Consider the following 22,167-nt stretch of genomic DNA (forward strand, 5'->3'; position numbering starts at 1 on the left):
AAAGTCAGACTAAAATTGCCAAATTTTCCTAGAAACATGTTAAACTATTACCCTATTTGAAGAAGTAGTTGTTGTATGTTATATTTTTAGTATTAATGATCTGTGGCACGGACACTTCCATAGTAAAAATTTGATATATACACAAAATTGTATTTTGCAAAATTTTAGAACTCAATTTTTTTTGTTAAATTAACTTATTAAGATCTCTATAATTAAGCACTTAGTTTAGTATATTATGCAACAAGTTTATGGTGATGGTTTACCTCTTTATACAATTATTTGAGTTCTAAAAATAAGTAAATGCAGATTAAGTAATTTATGTATTTCAAAGTTTTCGTAACAAATAATAGGAAGAAGTATTTTATAAAACAGATCAGGGTTGCCACTTAACCTTGAATCCTGGAAAAACCTTGAAAAACCTGAAATTCGATAATTTAGGCGAAAATAACCTGGAAAAACCTGGAATTTGAGAAATTTTGAAATGAAACCTGGAAAAACCTGGAATTTTGATCAAAAAACCTGGAAAAACCTGGAGTTTTTAATAATTTTAACATTTTCAGTACTAAAATTTCAGTTTGACACAAAAAGTCTATCATATAAATAAGATTTTTTGTCATCATCAAAAGATTTTTTTATTGAAAAACACATTTAAAGTAACCTTACAGCATCTTTTAAATGTTTTTGTACTCTAAATACAGTTTCTTTTATAGAAATTAACTTAAAACTAAAAATAGACCCAAAAATGTTTACTTTTAGAAAACCTGGAAAAAATTTGGAAAAAAAGAGTGATAACCCTGAACAGATGAATGGTTTACTTTATTATAATTATTATTAAGTTTTTAAAGTAAGTAAGAGTACAAAAAAGTATATTTGATTTTTAGTTCAAGGGTTTTGTTTTATATTATATGAGTGTAATTATTTAATTTATTTAACAGAACATGATTAAGTTTATTTATTTGTAATATTTGTAGAGTTACCTAGGTTTTGATAATAAATAAGAGTAGATTTCTTTGTAATAAATTTTAATAAGTTAAGTTTTTAAATTACAAGTTTAATACAATTTTTTGTTTTGCAAAATTGATTATGATTAAGTTAAAGTATTTTGATTTAAAATTCCCTGCCAGTAGCACAATTGTGACTTTTTGAAATTATTTGCAAAGAGGCGAGAAAAAAGTATACCTAGATCAGTGCAAAATTTTTATAATTAAGTTTGTATTATTTATTTTTACATTCCAGTATTTTATAATTACAGTTATCATTTGCTAAAATTCACTTTTTTTTTATATTGGTCTTGAAATGTGTACTGAATAAGAAGTCAAAATATGGGTACACAAAATGAGTATTTAACTGGAAGTGATAAGTTAATACGAACACTTAGAGGAAGGTAAAAGTTGGTCAAAATCTTGAAAAGTCAGGCTAAAATTACAAAATTTTATGTGCAACCCTGTATAATTGTACATTGTAAAATTGGTAATAAGTTTTAACATTTGTAGTTTATTTCGTTAAAACATTAAAAGAAAAAAGTCAGATATGGAATTATATATAAATTTTTGTGTATATATCAAAGTTTCACTATGTAAGTGTCCTTGCAACAGATCATCTATACTAAAAATATAACATACAATAATTATACTTTTTCAAATAGGGTAATAATTAAACATGTTTCTGGGAAAGTTAAGCAATTTCAGTCTGACTATATAAAGGACTTTTTATTTAGGTTTACTATTTGAGGCTTTGGAATTTATTTATTTTGTAAGTAAAATACTATAAAAATTATGCAATTTTATGGCAGCTACCCTTTTTACAGGTTATTGCTTCCTAAATTTCATAAAATTATATTATAATATTTAGTATAAGTTTTAAAATGACAATTGAAATTGCTTTTGACCTTGTTTGCTCTTCCTCATCAATTCCAGAATATCTAGTGTAAGTTTCAAACTATGACCTCCTGGCCCAATAGTGGCCCCTTTACTACTTAAGGACCTTTAAATCTATGTAAAGGCCCCAGGGGGGGCTTTTTGGTCTCTTTTGGGAAACCCTAGTTTATGGCCTATTAGGATCCTTTCTTTGTCTTTAAAAGTGTCAACCCTGAATATGAACCAAATTACTGTTTTAATTCTGCTAAATATTGGGTTATTAGTTATTGAAGTCTTTTCAATTCACCTCGATGAGTAATATCATAGTATTAATTGTTTTTACTGACAAAAACAAATCTTGTGTCTCATCTTTTGCATATTACTTATCTTTCAACCTAAGGGCATAGGGGGATCCACCTTTATTTTTACAAGTTAATCTTATTGTTAATATCTTATATTAAATAGTTTTAACTAAGCTACAAGATGCTTTTTACAGATTTGAAAAACTCAAATTATTTTTTGAGATATAGCCGGTTAAAGTCGGAGGCAACTTTAGGATCCTTATGGGAGGTGCAAACTAAAATGGCAAATAACTAGAAATCACTAAAAATATTTATCCTCCTACTTTTTTTGAGATAACTACCTCAAATTTTCAGGAAATGTTCCTTGCAATATTTAGAAAATTATGTTAGAAAAAATTAAAAAAAATAAAAACTAAAAATTTTATAATAAAAAAAAAAGATCTGTTTTAAAACTTTTATATAAGATTTTTATTTTCTTAAATTCTATCCAACAGAATTTTCTAAATATATCAAGGAAAATTTCCTGAAAGTATAAGGTATTTATCCAAAATAACGTAGGAGAAGATAGAATTTTAGTGAAATAGTCTATTTTTGCTGTTTTAGTTTGCGCCTCCCATATGAACCTTTTGTAGTCTCTGACTTTGACGCAATATATCTCAAAAATTCTTTTTATTTTTTAAATCTGTAAAAAGCATTTTGTAGCTTAGTAAAAACTATATAAAATAAGATTAAATTTCAAAAAAAAAGGTGTTTGATGTTTTTAATAGCAGATTTTTTAGTAATCTTTTTAAAGGAGGCCATACCTTTTTTAACTTGATTAATCGGCGCTTTTTGATAAAAAGTTTAGGAAACCTAGCATTACATTGTTATGTATTTATACTTGTAGGTTAGACATCTCTAGTACTGCTCACAGGCAGAATACCCATAATACTTCAATTTGTCTATTGAAAATATTTGTTCAATCATAAAGAAGTTCATTACTTTAAGTGAATGTAGTTTCTGATATCCTCCAGTTCCATCAATAACACATTATTATATTTTTTTAATTATACCTTTAAAGATTTAAGATATTAAGTAATATAAATTTTATAGTTCATTGTTGTTTTGAGTTTCATTAGTTGGCTACTTTAATGTTTGTAAAATCTACGAATTAAGAATTTCATACAAATTTTAAATAACAACAAACTTAGGTTTTTAGATTTTACTTCATCAACATGTATAAAATGTATACTGATTTTTTATTCCATTAGCTGTAAATACTTAATTTATTTTGCACAATAATTAAGAAATATTTATACATTTGAAGTTCTTGAAAACCTCAGGATACTCAGAATATTTTTACTTTTTATATATTCAGGATGACTCCAGGCAGTTTTTTTAAATCTCATTATAGTTTTAACATTACTTGAAAATCATAGGGAAGATTTTTATATAGATCTCAAACACAGTCTCCCAATTTTTTTTTTGAATTAATTTTTTTTTGGTAGGATTTCCCAAACTTTTTTCAAATGTCCTCCTTTAAAGAAATTGAAAAGCTATGGCCCCCTTCAACTAAATTACTCTAAAAACTACCATTGAAAGCACTTAAGACCTTTTCTCTTCATCAACAACTCTAGAATATATAGTGTATGCTAAAGCTACCATTAAAACACCTAAGACTTTTTTTTTACTCTTCATCAACAACTCCAGAAAATTTGATGTGAGTTTCAAATTATGACCTTGTAGACCCCCTTTGGCCCCTTTACTGATCATGGCCTACTGAGTATCTGTCATGGCCCACTTTAGGAAATCCTGATCTAGAATACGATATAGTTGATCCAGTTTTAATTTTTTGTTACATATAAACCCACTTATGTTCAACAACATGATTTTTATTGGAATTTGTCAGAAATGCACAAAGACACTTTAAGACGAGGGTAAAAAAACTGATAAAATAACTAAAAGATAAATTAATAAAAAAAATACTGACCAAGTGGAAGGGTTAGGGGTAACAGTGATGGTAAATTTACAAATCAGAGTTGCCACACACTCAGGTAATTCAAGGAAACTCAGAGAATCTTTAGTTATAGACAATCTCGGGGAAAATCAGGGAATTTCGATTCTATTTTTTAAACTCAGGGAAACTCAAGGCAGTTTTCATTTTTTCTAAAAATTTCAGAGAAATTTTAAGAAATTTCAAAAATCTCAGGAATTTTTTTTTATAGATCTAGAATGAGATCTATTTAATCCTTTTTCAAAATTTTGTTCAAAACAGTTAATTTTATTTATTCTTAAGTGCTTATTTCGAAATTTTTAAGCCTTGCGGCTAGTTCTTCAATATTTTTTGAACATTGTAGTTTTTTAAATAAATAATAAAATTTTTAAGGATTTGGAAAAAACTCAACGAAACTCATGTAATTTTAAGGTTACTTAGAGAGATTTATAGTCACTCAGGGAAGTTTATTTGACTCAAAGAGTGGTAACCCTGACAAATAAAAAAATAACTAATAAAAATTATTATTAATAAACACAAGAAAAATGATTAGATAAAAGTAAATCAATCACAAAGAAAAAAAGCTATCTGGTAAATGGGGTAACAGTGATAGTATAAAAGAAATGATAAACAAAACAAAAAATAATAAGTTACCGACCAAGGGTAACATATAAGGTAACAGTGATAGTAAAAAAAAGAAAACTAAAATTAAATTCATTAAAAAGATAATAAAATAACAATAAATGAAAAGTTTAACCTGTGCAAAAATGTCTCTGTGCAAAAGTGTCTTCATGGAAAAGTATCCTTATGTAATTTTGTCCCCTTGAGCAAATTTGACACCCCACCCAAAGGCAATGTACGTTATCAACATGCTGATTGTCCTGTAGAGGTTACAGAAGACTCCAACGGTTCCAATGCTGTTGAAACACCTTAGATTGACAGAGAGTTGAGTAAGCACATTTCTGCTCCTTCAGACCCCATAGAGAATAAGGTGTCACTTGCCTTGCGCCGGTTAAAAGACTTCAATGTGCAAGGAAAGCTTGGAGTACTCCAAAATAAGAAAAGAGCGCTTTAAATAAATTGGAGGGGATAAAGCACAATTGAGATCATTTTACTATTTATTAGTGTGCATTTTATATATAAGTTTATATTTGTACTTATATTGTTTCAGATTTTTCAATCTAAATAAAGTATTTAAGCACAAGGAGTTTTTCTTCAATAGCAACAAACTTTGATTTTTAGGTTTTATAAAATTAACATGTATAAAATGCATAAGTATTTTTAGTTCTATTGGCTGTAAATAATACTTTTATTTTGTATATAAGTTAAGAAGCATTTAAAACAATATGAATTTATTGTTACACAAGGCTTAACAATTTCATCCACTTTTTATTGACTTGATGAAATAATAGGTATTTAGAAAACTATTTCCCAAATTTTTTTCCCTAACTAACTCTTTGAAAAGTTTTTAAAAACTAATTGCTGGCCCCTCCTCCAATATTATTTCTCAAAAATGTACTGTGCACAAAGTATTTTTTTGTGATATCTAGTGTAAGTTTCAAAACCACCCTTAAATATTTTTAAACTTTTTTTTATTTATCTTAAACTTGTGAAAACAAAAAAACTTTACTATAAGCTTTAAATTATGACCTTATGGCCCCTCTATTGGTTACGACCCCCTTTGACTATTTAAGCTTATGGCCTCCCAGCTGTTTAATATGGCTCCAAGGGAGCTGATTACACCACTTTGTGAAACCATAGTTTAGAACTTTTCTACCTAAATATCAAGCTTAACAGAATATTAGGTTTTGAGAGAACCTTAATAAATGTTAATAAGTATTATAGAATATTTTTTTGCTGTGTAGCTCATTGTTTTGCACTATGACAGCATTAACACAAAAAGTTTTGTAAGTTTATTTTGACCTTCAAGATTTTGAACAAATTGCTTTTACCTTCTTCTTAGATTCATTTGAAAAAAGATTCTCAGAGGAATTTCTTGGTTTCTTCAAAAAAACTTAAGGCAAACAAAAATGATAAAAAGTACAGAAAATCTAAAAATACCTCAATGAAAATTTTTTCAAATGTTTTTGAAAATGCATAAAGTGTATTTATTTGATGATTGCTACATCTGAAAAATTTCAGCCAAAATCTCTAAGGTCAAAATTTTAAGAAGGCTTAATCAGTTTTTTTATGAAAAATTGGAAAGATTTAGACTAAGATAATTTTTTGGGGTTGAAATGCGCACAAGTCAGCTTTTTAGGTTGAAATGGCAAAATGTCAGAATTTGTCAGTTCTAGTTAAACATTTCTTTAATTTTTAAACCCTTAAAATAGTAAATTAAAAAAGTCAGACTAAAATTGCAAAATTTTCCTAGAAACATGTTAAAATATTACCCTATTTGAACAATTAGTTGTTATATGTTATCATTTTAGTATTGATGATCTGTTGCAATGACACTTCCATAATTAAAATTTGATATATACACAAAATTCTATTTTGAAAAATTTTAGAAGTTGACTTTTTTTGTTCAAGTAAGTTATTAAGATATCTATAATTAAGCACTTAGTTTAGTATTTTATGCAGCAAGTTTATGGTGATGTTTTACCTCTTCATACAATTATTTCAGAGTTATTTAAATTTTAGAAATAAGTAAAATCATATTATGTGATTTATGTATTTTAAAGGTTACGTAACGAATAATAGGAAGAAGTGTTTTATTTAACAGATGAATAGTTTACTTTATTATACTTATTACTAAGTTTGTAAAGTAAGTAAGAGAACAAATAAACTTATTTTAATTTTAGTTTAAGGTATTTTATGTTATATGTGTGTAAGTATTTAATTTATTTAACAGAACTAGAGTTTACTTATTTTTAATATTTTATAGAATTAATCAAGTTTTTAAAATAAATAAGAGTGTATTTCTTTGTAACAAATTTTCAAAAGATAAGTTTTTAAATTACAAGTTTAATATAATTTTTTGTTTTGCAAAATTGATTATGATTTAGTTAGAATATTTTGATTAAAAATTCCTGCCAGTAGTTTACTTCACATTTGTGTCTTTTTCAAATTATTTGCAAAGAGGCAAAAAAAAAAGTATACTTAGATCAGTGCAAATTTTTTATAACTAAGTTTGTAACATTTATTTTTACAATCCAATATTTTATAACTACAGTTGTCATTTGCTAAAATACACTTTTTTTATATTGGTTCTGAAATGTGTACTGAATAAGAAGTGCGTACTTGTCAAAATATGGGTACACAAAATGAGTATTTAACTGGAAGTGATTAGTTAATACGAACACTTAGAGGAAGGTAAAAGTTGGTCAAAATCTTGAAAAGTCAGGCTAAAATTACAAAATTTTACGTGCAACCCTGTATACTTTTTTCTTACTGCTTACCTCTTTGCAAATAATCTTTCAAATGTGAAGTAAACTACTGACAAAAAAATTCTAATTAAAATAATAAACCTAAATTATAACTAATTCTTCAAAACTAAAATTGGTAATAAGTTTAAACATTTGTAGTTTACTTCCTTCAAACATTAAAAGAAAAAAGTCAGATATAGAATTATATATAGATTTTTGTGTATATATCAAAGTTTCACTATGTAAGTGTCCTTGCAACAGATCATCTATACTAAAAATATAACATACAATAATTATACTTTTTCAAATAGGGTAATAATTAAACATGTTTCTGGGAAAGTTAAGCAATTTCAGTCTGACTATATAAAGGACTTTTTATTTAGGTTTACTATTTGAGGCTTTGGAATTTATTTATTTTGTAAGTAAATTACTAGAAAAATTATGCAATTTTAGTTTGACTTTATGAATTTTTAGATTAGTTTTTACCATTTTTAGGTATTAAAAATTAAGTAATTTTGTAGATTACAACTGACAAATTCTAGAATTTTGCCATTTTGACCAATAGAAACTAATTTTTTGTCATTTTTACCACAGAAAAACTGCCTTAGCCTGATTTACTCCAATTAAAAAAGAAAGATTTAGCCTGACCAGTAGCAGCCCTGCTATGAGTTTGTTTTATATTTTAAAAATAAAAGCTTGATTACACATAAATCTATGTGATTTTCATCAAAAAACTGTTTTTATACATTTTCATTTACAAAAAACTTAAGTTCTTTAAAATTCAATCCATCTCAAGCCTTTGTTTAAAGCATATTTAAGAATTTAATCCTACAACAGAACATGGCTTTTTTAAATCCAATTTACATTATCACCTTTATAAAGTACTTTAAAATAAACTCAATTAAACAAATATTTTCTCAAGTGAAAGAAACCAAAGCTAAAAGCTATAATTTTAACATTTTCCATTAATCACAGGTATCAAATTAAAGAAATAAAACATAATGGTCAAACAAAAAGATTTTGTTGTCAATGTTTTCAAAAACAAGGAGCGTAGGTTTACACGAGAGGCAGCCAACATTAATTTTCTTGAGCTTATGGCCAAGAACAGAGAGTTTCAACAGCTGTGCCAAGCTGCTCTACAAACTTTTGAAGAAAAAATAGGTATACAAGAAGGCTGAATTGCAGAAGGTTGGGATACAGACTTACTGAAAGTGGAGGAAGAAAGAGGATAATTACAGAAGAAATACTTTAAAAGAAATGGAAAAAAAAAATTCAGAGGTTGGTTATAAAAAATTATGTATGTAAGAATAGTATTAGAGGTTTAAGTAGGGGTAGGGAGAACAGCATAATTTTTTGGACATATTGTAAAATTCACATTTTGATATATGATTCTAATGTGTTTTGGCTTCATTAAGAAGAATTAAAAAAGAATAACTTTCAAAAAATAAAATGCTGCACAAAAAACTAATTTCAATCCCAATAATCACATGTTTTTTGTTTTTTGATATAAATAGTTATAAAGTTACTAATACATGTCCTAACTTTTAATTCAAATCTTAAATGAAAGCTTATACATATAGACATACATTTAAAGACATTTCAACTGCTGTTATTTAATATGTATATTAGTTTAGTTGATGTGGTATGTATATTAGAGCCATGATTCTTTTAGGTATTAGTGTTTAAAAAAACTTTATCTAATTATTCAATTTATCACAACAAAATAATGAAATATTATAAAGTAAAAATTTTTTATAGGCAAGATAATGTTGCATGGCTTGAGATGAATAAATTAAGATTTATAGTCAATTTTTGAATGATTTGGTTTTTTTATGTGTTCAATATTGTTTTTTAATTCTTGCTTATTTTTTATCTTAAAGTGGCAAAAAAGTCTATTTGGTATTTTGAAAAACTTATTTAAGAAACAAATTGGTATGCCTTGATAGTAGTAGATGCTGTCAATGTAATAAGATGTAAATGGAATATATAAAATGTGTATAAGTTTAATAAAATGTAAAATTCTGTATTATATGTTTTAAAAATGCTTTGATTAAAGGTATAGTTCGCTTCTTTTTACAAAAAAATAGATTGTTAAAAATTACTATTTAGCTTTGTGATACTTTATTTTTTTGGATTTAGTTTGTCAAATATAAAATTATATATTTACTATTTACTCGTTTTTTCTAAAAATTAGCTTTGAATTTTGTATATTTAACAATGTTTTAATAATGCGAATAATTTTCTTTGGTATAAATTTACACACCTTTTCGTGAAAATGTATATAGTAAATAGCTTATATTGTTTTTTTTAACTTGAATGCTGTATGCCAGAATTCCAAATTAAAGAGTTCTTAATACTGAATAAACGTTTGTTTGTTTAAACTAAAAATTTAATGCTTTAATATTTAAGTGGCAACTATGCTCTATACATTAACTTTCTTTAAATCACCCAACTTAATTTAAAAGTCCCTGATAAAAAAGTCCATATTGGTTTTTTAGTACAAAGTGTCTTTTAGTCCAAAATAGTAGTTTTTAACTTATACTCTTAAATTTATTATCTAAGTAAATCATTTTAATAAAGATGATGAGTAGGCCTTTTAGTATGGAATAATTTTGTGTTTTTTTTTAGTTTTTAGACAGATTTAAATACTTAAAAAAGTTAAAAAAGTTTATTTAATAATGTATATCTTATAGAGGTATTTGACTTATTATTTCAAGTAAAAATGTATTAAATATTTGTCATTTCACTAAGCATTTTATTATACCTTTGGTACATAAAAATTAAGTATAGTATTTTAACTAGACTAACCAGTTATTATTTTACTAAAAATAAACTCAGGATTTTTTTGCTTAAAGTTTAAAATGAAACAGTATAAACATTTTGTTAAGATTTTAATCTAGAAACAAGTTTATTTTTAGGAATATTTATATAATTTAAGTCACAAAAAATGCCTTTGTTTTTTAAGAACTTTCATATAAATTTTGGCCACTTTAAGTTACATTATATAATTTTTTACTTGAAAGGATCTCTTGGGTGTGTGTCATAAAAGCTAACTTTTTTGTGTGAGATTTTAAAAGAAATAATTAAATGTGCTAACAGGAAACTACTAATTATTTTTTATTATATCAGTATAGTTTTCAGGGTTTCTACTCAAGCTGATTTAACCCTAAAAAATAACATGTAAAAACTAGGAATTTGATAAATTTTGAAAAAATTCTGGAAAAACCTGGAATTGTGAATAAAACTGAGTAAAAAACCTTAAAAGTTTTTTTTAACAATTTTTGGATGTTAAATAGAAAATTTTGATTTGACACCAAAAATTTACCATGGCAATAAAAAAAATTGTCATCATTAATTTCTTCATATTAGAAACACATTTAAAGTAGCTTTACAATATATTTCTAATGTTTTTATACTATTTGACACAGTTTCTTGCCTTAAACGTAACTTTAAACTAAAAATAGACACAAAATCAAGTATTTTAAAAACCCTAGAAGAAATTTCAAAAACCTATAAAAATTTGCCAAAAGTCAGTGGCAACCCTGTGTTAAATAAAATGCTTGTGGTATTTTAATGATTTTTTGAGTAGTGAATATTAAAATAACTGCAAAATATAAAAGTTTAATCTCATTTCAATAAAATAATTTTTAGTTTATAGAGCTTGAAGCAACAATTCTGAAATAGGGTTGATTAAAAGTAAGATACTCAGTATAATTTAAAGTTTTTATAAACTCAGTGCAACTGAGGCTACTTTTTTTGTTAACAGGATGATTCAAGCCATTATAGTGGTATTTAAAAAGAAATTGGTTAATTTAGGTATTATCAAAAATCTCTAGTACTTATTTAAATCTCTAAAATATGAATGAGATATTGTTGTTCAATATCTAATAATAAGATATTTTATAGCTAAATTTGTTCAAAAACTTAATTTTTATTGTTTTTAAAAAGTTTTTAGATTTAAATACAAATTATTCAAGAAGTATATAAAGGATTAAAAAATTCATGATAAATAAGTATTGTTTAATATTGTTTAATGTCACTAAGGACAGATTTAATTGAGTTTGCCAAGCACAAAAGATATCTCAGGATAAATTTAGTATGTATGGGTAGTTTTTTGTATTTAATAAATGACAATCCTGTTAACTGTAAAACTGATTAAAGATTAAAGACTCTTATAAAGTATAGCTATTTAAAAACAAGTAGTTCTAAATAATGTTCAAGTTTACCTAAAGTTTAGCTTGTTAGTTTTATTATTGATTACCTGAAGTCATTCTTAGAGTCTACCATTTAAAAAAAAACTGAAATTAGAGTCACAAATATATTGTTTAACAAAAAACTACACCTATGTTAACAGGGTTGCCACTTTACCTGAAAAAGTCTGAAGTTTAAATATTTAGGCTATAAAAAATTAAAAAAAAAAACCTGTTTTTTTTTAAATTTTGAAAAAAAAACCTGGAATTTTGAACAAAAATCTTTTTAAAACCTGAATATGTTAACAATTTTTGCATGTTAAATAGAAAAATTTTGATTTGACACAAAAAATTTACCATGGAAATAAAAAATTTTTGTCATCATAAAGTTTTTTTTTATTAAAAAACACATTTAAAGTAGCTTTACAATATCTTTTTATTCTGGAAGAAATTTGAAAACCTGGAAAAAATTTGCCAAAAGTCAGTGGCAACCCTGTGTTAAATTAAATGCTTTTGGTATTTTAATGGTTTTTTGAATAGTGAATGGTAAAATAACCACAGTATATAAAAGTTTAATCTCATTTCAATAAAATCATTATTAGTTTATAGAGCTTGAAGCAACAATTCTGAAATAGGGTTGATTAAAAGTTAGATACTCAGGATAATTTAAGATTTTCATAAACTCAGTGTAACTGAGGCTAGTTTTTTTTTGTTAACAGGATGATTCAAGCCACTATAGTGGTATTTAAATAGAAATTGGTTAATATAAGTAAATTCAATTAAACTTAAATTGTTTTCAAGTTTCATTTATTTAAAGTTATTTATAAAAGTAACTTATATTTTTGAAATAGTGTTGTTATAACAGTGTTTTGTGGTTATTCTATATATTAGATACATTACTGAAACTGTCTTGTCTGGTTTTTATAAAGTAGCATCTTGTATTTCAATTCTAGATAACAATTAAATAAGTAAGTATTTAATTATGACTAGTAGTCCCAACAAATTAAGATACCAACATCCATGCCTTAAAAATTTGCAAAAATTTTAAAACATATACGTTAAATAAAACTACCATAATATAAATTGAAATTATTTCAGAGCTGCAAATTAAGAACTAAAGAAAGTAATATGTTGCAACAACAAAACTCAAACACCTTAATGGTTTCCCAGGAACATTCCAAAAATTCACAGGAAAGTTCCCAAGTTACATCTGAAGTAACAATAGTAAGTTTTTATAATTTGGATTTTAATTTTCACATACACCTGCTTGACATATAATTAATTTATTGGTTAAATGAAATAAAAGTTTCTAGACATTACTCAAACCAGGAGGCCATGAGGTTTATTATTAATTTTCTATTATAAGTTTTCATTGTGAGCATTTTTATCAGTAAAAGACTTATCACAAGCTATTGAATTTATAAATTATGCTATCAAAACTAATTAAGGTTGTAAAATAATAATTCTTTTCTAAATTGAGGAACATGCTTACTTGATAAATAATAATAAAGTTTAATTTTTGAAAATTTAGGTAGGTGGTTCCGACCAGTTGCCAAGTCCGACTTCCGTCAACTCAAAGAAGAGGCAAATGACCACTAATGATAAACTTCTGGTGAAAAAACCAAAGATGGACATTCTCTCTGTTGCCTGTGAACGCAGCGGCATCAAAATAGCTGTAAGTTGAAAGTATTTAATCAACATGTCATTGCTTTTCATTTTTTGCTTTTTAGTACGGTACCCATAACTCAAGCAAGTCACACTCTTTAAGTCGAATAATACATGAAGTGAATAAATAATTGATAAGCAATTTTCAAATAGTAAATAAAATATTATGATCAGTCTAAGATAGACAATGTGTCTTTAATAATAGTAATTGTCTTATTGGTACTTTTTTTACTTTTTTGCCTAAAATAGTAAAAACTAAGTATAACTTAGAAAGCAATTTGTGTAACTTAAAATAAAAAACAAATGTAACTCAGGTGGGTGGGGAAAGCAACGACAACCAGCAACCGAACCAGGACTTGGTTGACTTTTTAGTGCCAGGTGAAACTTTCCAACCCACACAAGATGATGTTGTATACCTGGAGAACGTCAACGACCCAACTTCTGTTGTGGTTCCTATTACTCGTGACATTTTTGACAGGATGTGGGACAGTGAGATGAAGACCAAAAAGTCGCTCAAGATCGGATGGCTGGATGTGAGTTTTAAAATTATGATGACATTAAATTTGTTTAAAAAAAAAAACTTGATGTTAATTGTTCTTACTAAATTAAGAACATAACTAGCAACAAACACTAAAAATTAAAGTAATGTCAATGCCTCTTAACAACTGAGCATTGAAAAAATAATTTTCCCTGGTAAAAAACGAATGCCATAATTTTTTCGACACAGATCTTCCGCGAACTGACGTGCGGAAAGATCAAGAACTGCGAGCTGACAGATACAAGCAATTCTTTCTACTTAAAGAAGAAAAACATCATCAAGCTCAGGATGAAGTGCTTTACCTGCAAAACATGCCCCGTAAAGTTAGTGGATTTTAATATATAAAGTTTCATTAGAACAATATTCTATTAATTATTTATTGATCACCTATAAATTAAAATTTTAAAATTTAAACTAAAAGAAATAAGATTTAATTAATAAACTAAAATTGATATCTTAGTTGTTTAAACGAGTAAATCATTGCTTTGTAATAAAATTTGAAAATATAAAGTGAAAATTTATATTCTGCAAATTAGTACCAAAAAGATTGAAATAGCTTTGGTCGTCAGTAATAAAATTTTTAATCACAATCAGTATAACTTGAAAAAAGTTCTTTACTGTTTTACTATATTTTTCTTTTTATTATATTATGATTTTTCACCTCGTTTAGTTTTATAAAAATGCAAATATATTTTTTTTACAGATGGGAAGGCATAGTTAACCCTGAATGGTTGATCCTTTGCAGGATTGGGACGCCCAAACACAAAAAAGGAGAAATCAGGAAATTGAGACTGAAGCCCCACCAGACCAGTGAGTGTATGCATGACTTTAAATAATTGTCTTTAACTGAAATAGTTTAGCTACTTTTTTGTCTTATAATTGGTTTAATGTTTGTTGTATTTCGTACAAACTTGTTTTGGTGTTCAGCACTTATTTTCTAATTTTCATCTGTTATCTTTTTTTCCACTTTTTAAATTTATTAATGTGATGCATATTGAAATGTTAATGTTTGTACTGTTTGTAAATTAAAAATAAATAACACAATATTAACCATAAGGTAAATACATCAGGCACAAATAATAACCACCCTTTTTTGTGAGACATTACCCATTTACTATTCAATATTACAACAATTCAACTTTAAGATATATTTTATTTCTTTTTAATGTATGAAAAAGTGTTTTTTTTTTGTGCGTGTATTTCATTGAAGCAATAATTCAGTATTTTTTAATCGTTTTTTTTACTCTAATTATACTTTCTGTATGTAGTATTAAAAGTTAAATTTAAAATGCTTGTTTAATAGAAAAGAAATTAAGAACATTATAAATAAGAAACTTTTACACATACCAATTAGTAAGAAATTAACTTGTAAAGATAAGATGCTATAAAAATATTGAGCTAATAAATTCTTAATTTTTTTTGTAAAAATTAGTGATAATCTTTGAATTGGAAATTTTATTATCTCAATTTTTAATATATCTATAGTTTGCCAATTTAGCAGCGTATAAGTTAGGATATGACAAACAAGTAACTAAATCAATTTAATATTTGATTTTTTTTTTCTGACAGTTGTGGAAATATTATACTATTAACCATACTTGTCATAAAATGGTTTCACCTGTTTTATATTATTTAATACTAGATTTTAAAGTCAGTATGATAATAAGAAGTTGGGAAATTTAGAAAATACACTCTTTTCTTGAACTTATTTGTGCATGAATTTGTAATATTTATCGTGAACTTTTACATAAATAACTTATAAGCTTAATATTAAAGATACCAACTGTATATAAGATAATAACTAAAAAACTAGATGAAAGTTGAAATAAAATAGACAGCTTAGATTTTTTATATTTCTTTAGTTAAGTAAATAAAATTACCCAAAATAACATTTTCGTAATCACTTTATCTGTGTTTTAGTTTTGTTTCTTGCTAATAAGTACCCCTAAACCACCTTATTAATTTTTTTTAATTTTCCTTCTTCATTTACTGTTAACATCTATAACCAAAAGTTATTATATTTGAGCAAATTAAGACAGTCATTCTATAATTGAAGTCATTAGTTTAAATTTTCTAGTAATCTTGTTTTCTTTTACCCTTTTGTTTTAGTTTTTTATATAACAATTCTTGGCTATAAAAATGTTTTTTTGATACTAATGTTGGAAAATTTATATAATTATAATTTTCTAATGCTAATAAGGTAAAACACTTATACTAATTTCAATTGTTTCTAAATTCTGGCTTAGCTGGGATAATTTTTATTTTTAGGTTTTTCCAAAATCTCTCAATTTCTCTTCTGCGATATGTTTATTAGTGCTGATTTATATTTTCTGTCTTGTTGATAGCTATACTTAAACATGATATTTTTTATTTATAGTTGATTGCTGATAATTTGATAAGTGGTATAAAAAAGTAATTCCCCAAATTTTAAAGTTATTAATTTATTATTGATATTTAATAGAAATGATCGGAGAAGCTCTAGAAAGTTCTAAAAGCTTGGAGGAAGTCAAGAAAAAGTTTTCAAAAAGTTTCGACCCTATGGCCTACAGAGCAGGTAACTATTATGATAAACAATTTTTTGTTAGTTTATTAAATTATATGTTTTAATAAATAAGCATTATAAGTGAACAAAACCTGTCAAATTAGTAATTTCTGTACACTGAGTCTTGTGCAATATTAAACTTTTTTGATTCCTAATTTAAAATAAAAAGCATGTATTTTTGATAATAAATTATTACTTACCAAAATTTTTGTATATACTTTTAAGTATACAGTTTTTTTACGTGACTTATACTTTATAAAATACATATAAGATATCCATACATATTCATATAATACTGATATGAGACCACGTACATTAGTAATTTCGTAATGTATTACAAACAACTTATTTTCGCAGGCAACTTGAAGGGAGTTATCACAGACAGTCTACTTTCGGGAGTAAAGCAGCGTTATAAAGCTCAAAAATCTAAACAGAAGAAAAACAAAGCGCAAAAGCAACCAGAGGTTAGTAATTCTACAAACTTTTACATAATTTATAACAAAAAGTACCAATTATGCATCACATTTATTTAATAAGTTTATAGTATATATAAAAATGTAAAGTTTGTATAAGAAATAGCCGATTGAATTTTAAACATTACCATTTTTTAATTAAAATATTAAAATATCAACATATAAAAAATTTAAAAAATAGGTTGATATTTTGGACCCTGCAATGAGTTCAGACGAAAACAACCGAAAGAGAAAATATCTGGATAATCCAGCAACTCCCAACAAAAAGTTGCGTAAATTAACAGTGAACGGAAAGAAAACAAAACCAGTTGCCAAAAACGTGGTTGGTTTTTGAATGTTTTTCTAAGCAAATAACATTTCTGAGTTTTTATTATGCAAAGCTTAATACGTGAACTCTAATAAAAATAATATTTTTTTTTAAACCTGTAGACCAGTATCGTTCCATTTAAGACATGTAGACTTTAAAACTTCCTCTTTCAACCCAAGGTTCAAATGCAAAGCTTTTTGCCTTTTTCAATATTTCTTTTGCGCTTACTACTAAGTTGCCAAAAAACCTGGGTTTGACAATTTAGGCTAAAAACCTGGAATTTTAAACAATCTGTACCTGTTACATTTAAGTTACCTTAAACTTAACTTTGAACTAAAATTAGACCCAAAAATGTATACTTTTAAAAACCTGAAGGAAATTTTGAAAACTTAGAGAAAATTTGTCAAAAACATTTGGCAACCCTGTTACTACCAAAATCTAATGTGTAAATTAGATTTTAATAAATCTAAAGCAGTTATATAAAACTATCGAGCCTGTATACCGTAAAATTATTTTATTGTTTTTAAAACTCATTCAAATTTCTTAAGTGCTAAACTATTAAACATCGCAGGTTCAGATGCCGAGTTTTTTTCCGGCAGCTTTGCCATCGACCAATTCGATCAAACATTTACTGTCTTTGGCCAATAGCAGCCGAGGATCAACTCAAAGCAAACCTCCGCTGCTGGTGGAAGTTGTGTGTGACGATCCGAACAACCCGAGAGTTTTGAACGAGGTATTTATTATTACTTATTTAAATAATTTTTATTGATAAATATTTTAGAATACTAAAAATAACTTCAGTAGCATAGTTCAATTTTCATAAAAATAAAATATAACAATTGAAAATGTTCAGTTTTAATTAATTGCATTAAGTAACATCTAGCTGTATACAATTAACTAAAGTGAAAATTTTCGTTAAAAGTAGTTGAACTTTTATGTAAAAACAAACTAAAAATGTGTATAAGATCATTTTCATGATGCAAGTTATTTTCTACTTATTATTAATCTACAAACTTTAAAGCTAAGTAATAATTTTATTTTTTAATGAATTACAGAACAGTAATGGTTGGAAAGAAAATTGTTTTTCATCGAACAAAAGCGTAGACGAGACGACAAAATACCAGCAATTAGTAAGACAAGACAAAGAATCTAGCCATTTGATATCTGAAACTATAAAAGAAGCTGCTCAGGTTTTTTGTTGTAGTTGATCATTTTAATTGTTATTAAAAGTTATTTTTAGAGCCATAAAAAAACATTTTTAAGATTGTGATCAAGGAAAAAATAGTATTCTTTTAGTAAAAATCAATTTTTTAGTTGTTAGTAACTCTGCGTATTATATTTTTATTGTTAAAGTTTTAAAGTATAATTGTGCCTTACAATACATTTTACTTCACAGAATATCTGCAAGCTGGTAGATAGAAAGATGAACAAGAAGAAACGAAATGAAGTGGAACAGTTGAAGAATGAACTGGAACGATGCCAGACCCGGTTCGGCACCATCAGCACCAACCAGCAGGTTGACATCGTTGGAGGACATAACTTGTTGCAAACAGCGCCTCCAACCGGACATTCGGGAGAGGTTGTGTACTACCGTCAATATTACAGAAACCTGATCAGCCAAACTGATCTAAACAACAAAATTGTGGCGACAAAACTGCTGAAGGAAATAAACCAACAATTGATGAGGCGAGACAGAGAGTATAGGAATTTAATAGCTGATACTAGAGAAGTAGCGTTTCAGGTAAGAACTACGGTTAACTTGATTTCGTAAAAAAAATTGAAAAACTTTTTGAAAACTTAGATTTTTTCAATTTTTACAACTATACAGTTATATACAATAGTTAGAACTTATGTAAAGATCAATAAAAATTAAATGTTAAAAAACTAATAGCTAACTTTTGAAAATTTTTCTGCTTTCCGTATCGTGTATTTTACTTAGTTTAATCCGTAAAAAAACTTTTTTTGTTGTAACTGATCATTTTATTTTTAATATCAGTTATTTTCATAGCCATAAAAAATCATTTTTAAGATGTCATCAAGGAAAAAAAAATATGCCTTTAGGAAAAACCAATTTTCAGCTGTGAATAACTCTGCCTAGTACATTTTTTATTTTTAAAATTTTATAGTATACTGAATAGTTGTGCCTTACAATACATAACTACTTCACAGATCGTCTGTAAGCTGGAAGACAAGTACAAGAAGAAAAGGAAGACACGAAATGAAGAGAGAAAGTTGAAGAAAAAGCTGGAACAATGCCAGACTCTGTTCGGCACAATCAGCAACAACAAGCAGGTTGTAATCGTTGGAGGACAAAACTTTTTGCAAACAGCGCCTCCAACCGGAAATTCGGGTGAGCTTGTGAACCAACCTCAATCCGACCGAAATAACCTGATCAGCCAACCTGAACAAAGCAACCTGATCAGCCAACCCGAACGAAGCAACCTGATCAGCCAACCTGACCGAAACAACCTGATCAGCCAACCTGACCGAAACAACCTGATCAGCCAACCTGAACGAAGCAACCTGATCAGCCAACCTGAACGAAGCAACCTGATCAGCCAACCTGAACGAAGCAACCTGATCAGCGTAAACAACAATGAGGAGCAAAATTTCGAAATGTTCGACCTCGAGAACTACAACTTTGACTTCGACTCTAACGGTGATCCTCAGGACACAGTTAGTTTAGAACGTGTTAGTTTGCTCGACTCTAACGTTGATCCTCAGGACACAGTTAGTTTACAAAACGATGATCCTCTAGCCCCGGTTTTTTACGATCCTTGTACTGAAACGTGGTATAAATATTACTTATGTTGTATCGTCAAATAGTAGTTGTGGTATTATAGTAGATTTCTGTAGGATTCTAAATAAATTTCATCCACTATAGAATAACCTTGTGTAGTTTGAGTACAAATTGGTAAAAAATTATTGAAAATCAGCTGCATATTGCAAATTCAGCACTACGAAGCTTAAACTTTATATTATTTAGAATAATATTATCGAAAATAAGTTTTATGCAGTAGAATAAACATAAATAATAAAAAAACCTATGAAAATTTTAACTAACAGTCGCAGTAGCTAAGACTTCGAATTACCAATAATTGAATTAACTAAAAATTTTCTAAACTTACTTTACTATACCTATTCAATCGTATCTAATGTAATTTTTTAACTTATACTATATGTTATGAAATTATAAATCAAACTAAAAGTTTTACTACTTAAAAATGATACAACTAACAAAACTAACATTGCAAATTGGTACCGAATTTATATTAGTTTATTTCGGCTCGTTTTTTAGTTTTTTGTTATACTTATACAAGTTTTATTGTTTTTATAATTGGATGTTTCAAGTGCGGCATATCGAGTTCTATAGAATATTTTACTTAATCATTTTCGCTTATTTAGTATAGTTTATAAGCTCCTCACAGTGTTTGTTAAATTCATATGTTACTTTTGTTTTTTTTATGTAATACATATTTCAATTATTTATTTAAAGAATTTTTTTTTTTTAAACTACCAACAAAAACAGTACGTTAATTAAATATAATCGAAATATTAATATTGAAATAAGACTAATCTTACAGGGTTACAAAAAAACTGGAATAACCTGGAATTTGACAATTTAGGCTAAAAAACTGGAATTTGAGAAATTTTGAAAAAAAAAATCCTAGAATTCTTAACAATTTTAACATTATGAGTAGTAAAATTCGAAATTGAAACAAAAATCTGTCGTATAAATAAAAAAAAAAGTTTTTATCATCAAAAATGTTTTATTGAAAAACAAATTTAAGGTAGCTTTACAGTATCTTTTCAATGTTTTTATAATTGGCACAGTTTTTTCATTTTAAGTTTACTATAAACTAAAAATTTACCTAAAATATGTACTTTTAAAAACCTAGAGAAAAGTTGCTAAAAACGTTTGGAAACCCTGGGTTATGATTAAATTTGAGACTTATAAATATAAGTACTGTCATTTTTATTACAGCTACTTCTGAGTTTCTGTCTGAAAAAATGTGTTTTGGAAATATAATAAAAACACCTTGTGCAAAAATTTTAATGATTTGAAAAACCTTTCACCTTGGCTCCAACCAATTTTCTTCAAACCACTCCATTGCAAAATGCAATCCAAAAAATACGATTTTCAAATTTTTAGCTGAATTTTTTTTACATGTGGCCAATCATAACATGAACACAACATGAAAAATTTAAAACGGTTTAAAGAAAGTTTATTGGTGGCATTTCTTGTTTTAAGAAAAAAGAGCTATAAAGTTCAAGAAAACTAACAAAAAGTAAAAAAAAATACACAAAATCAAGAAATGCCACCATATTTTTTTTCAATCGCTTTAAATTGATTACAATGCATTTGTGTGATAATTAACCACGTGTAAAAAAAATTCAGCTTAAAACTCAAGGTCGCATTTTTTGGATCACATATATTTTGCACTGGAGTGGTTTTTAGAAAATAGGTTCGTGCCAATGTGAAAGTTTCTTCAAAGCATTTAAAATTTTGCACAGGGTGTTTTTATGATATTTCCAAAGCATAATTTTTTTTCTAGAAAAATCAATGGTTGCTGTAATTATTAAGCCCCCTAAAGTACGGCAATATTATATATATTTAATTATTTATACTATAAAATACAGTTTTATACATATTTTTTTATGTGATAAGATTCTATTTTATATAATTTTTAGAAAAACTTGGCTTAAATTGAAATGTCTTACAGAATTTTAGAACTTTACAAATGTTATATATTTTATGAGTGAATTCACTCCTTAAAATATAAAAATTACAAAAATTCACTCAAAAAAATTATAACATTTGTAAATTTAGCATTAATATAAACAGGGTTTCCAATCAACCTGGAAAAACCTCAAATTTTTAACATTTTTTCATGTAAGTAGTAAAATTTCGGTTTGTCACGAAAAATCTATTATAAATTTAAAACATTATCAT

This window comes from Thalia democratica, chromosome 2 (assembly GCF_965202585.1).
Source record: "Thalia democratica chromosome 2, ktThaDemo2.hap1.1, whole genome shotgun sequence".
Classification (NCBI taxonomy): domain Eukaryota; kingdom Metazoa; phylum Chordata; class Thaliacea; order Salpida; family Salpidae; genus Thalia; species Thalia democratica.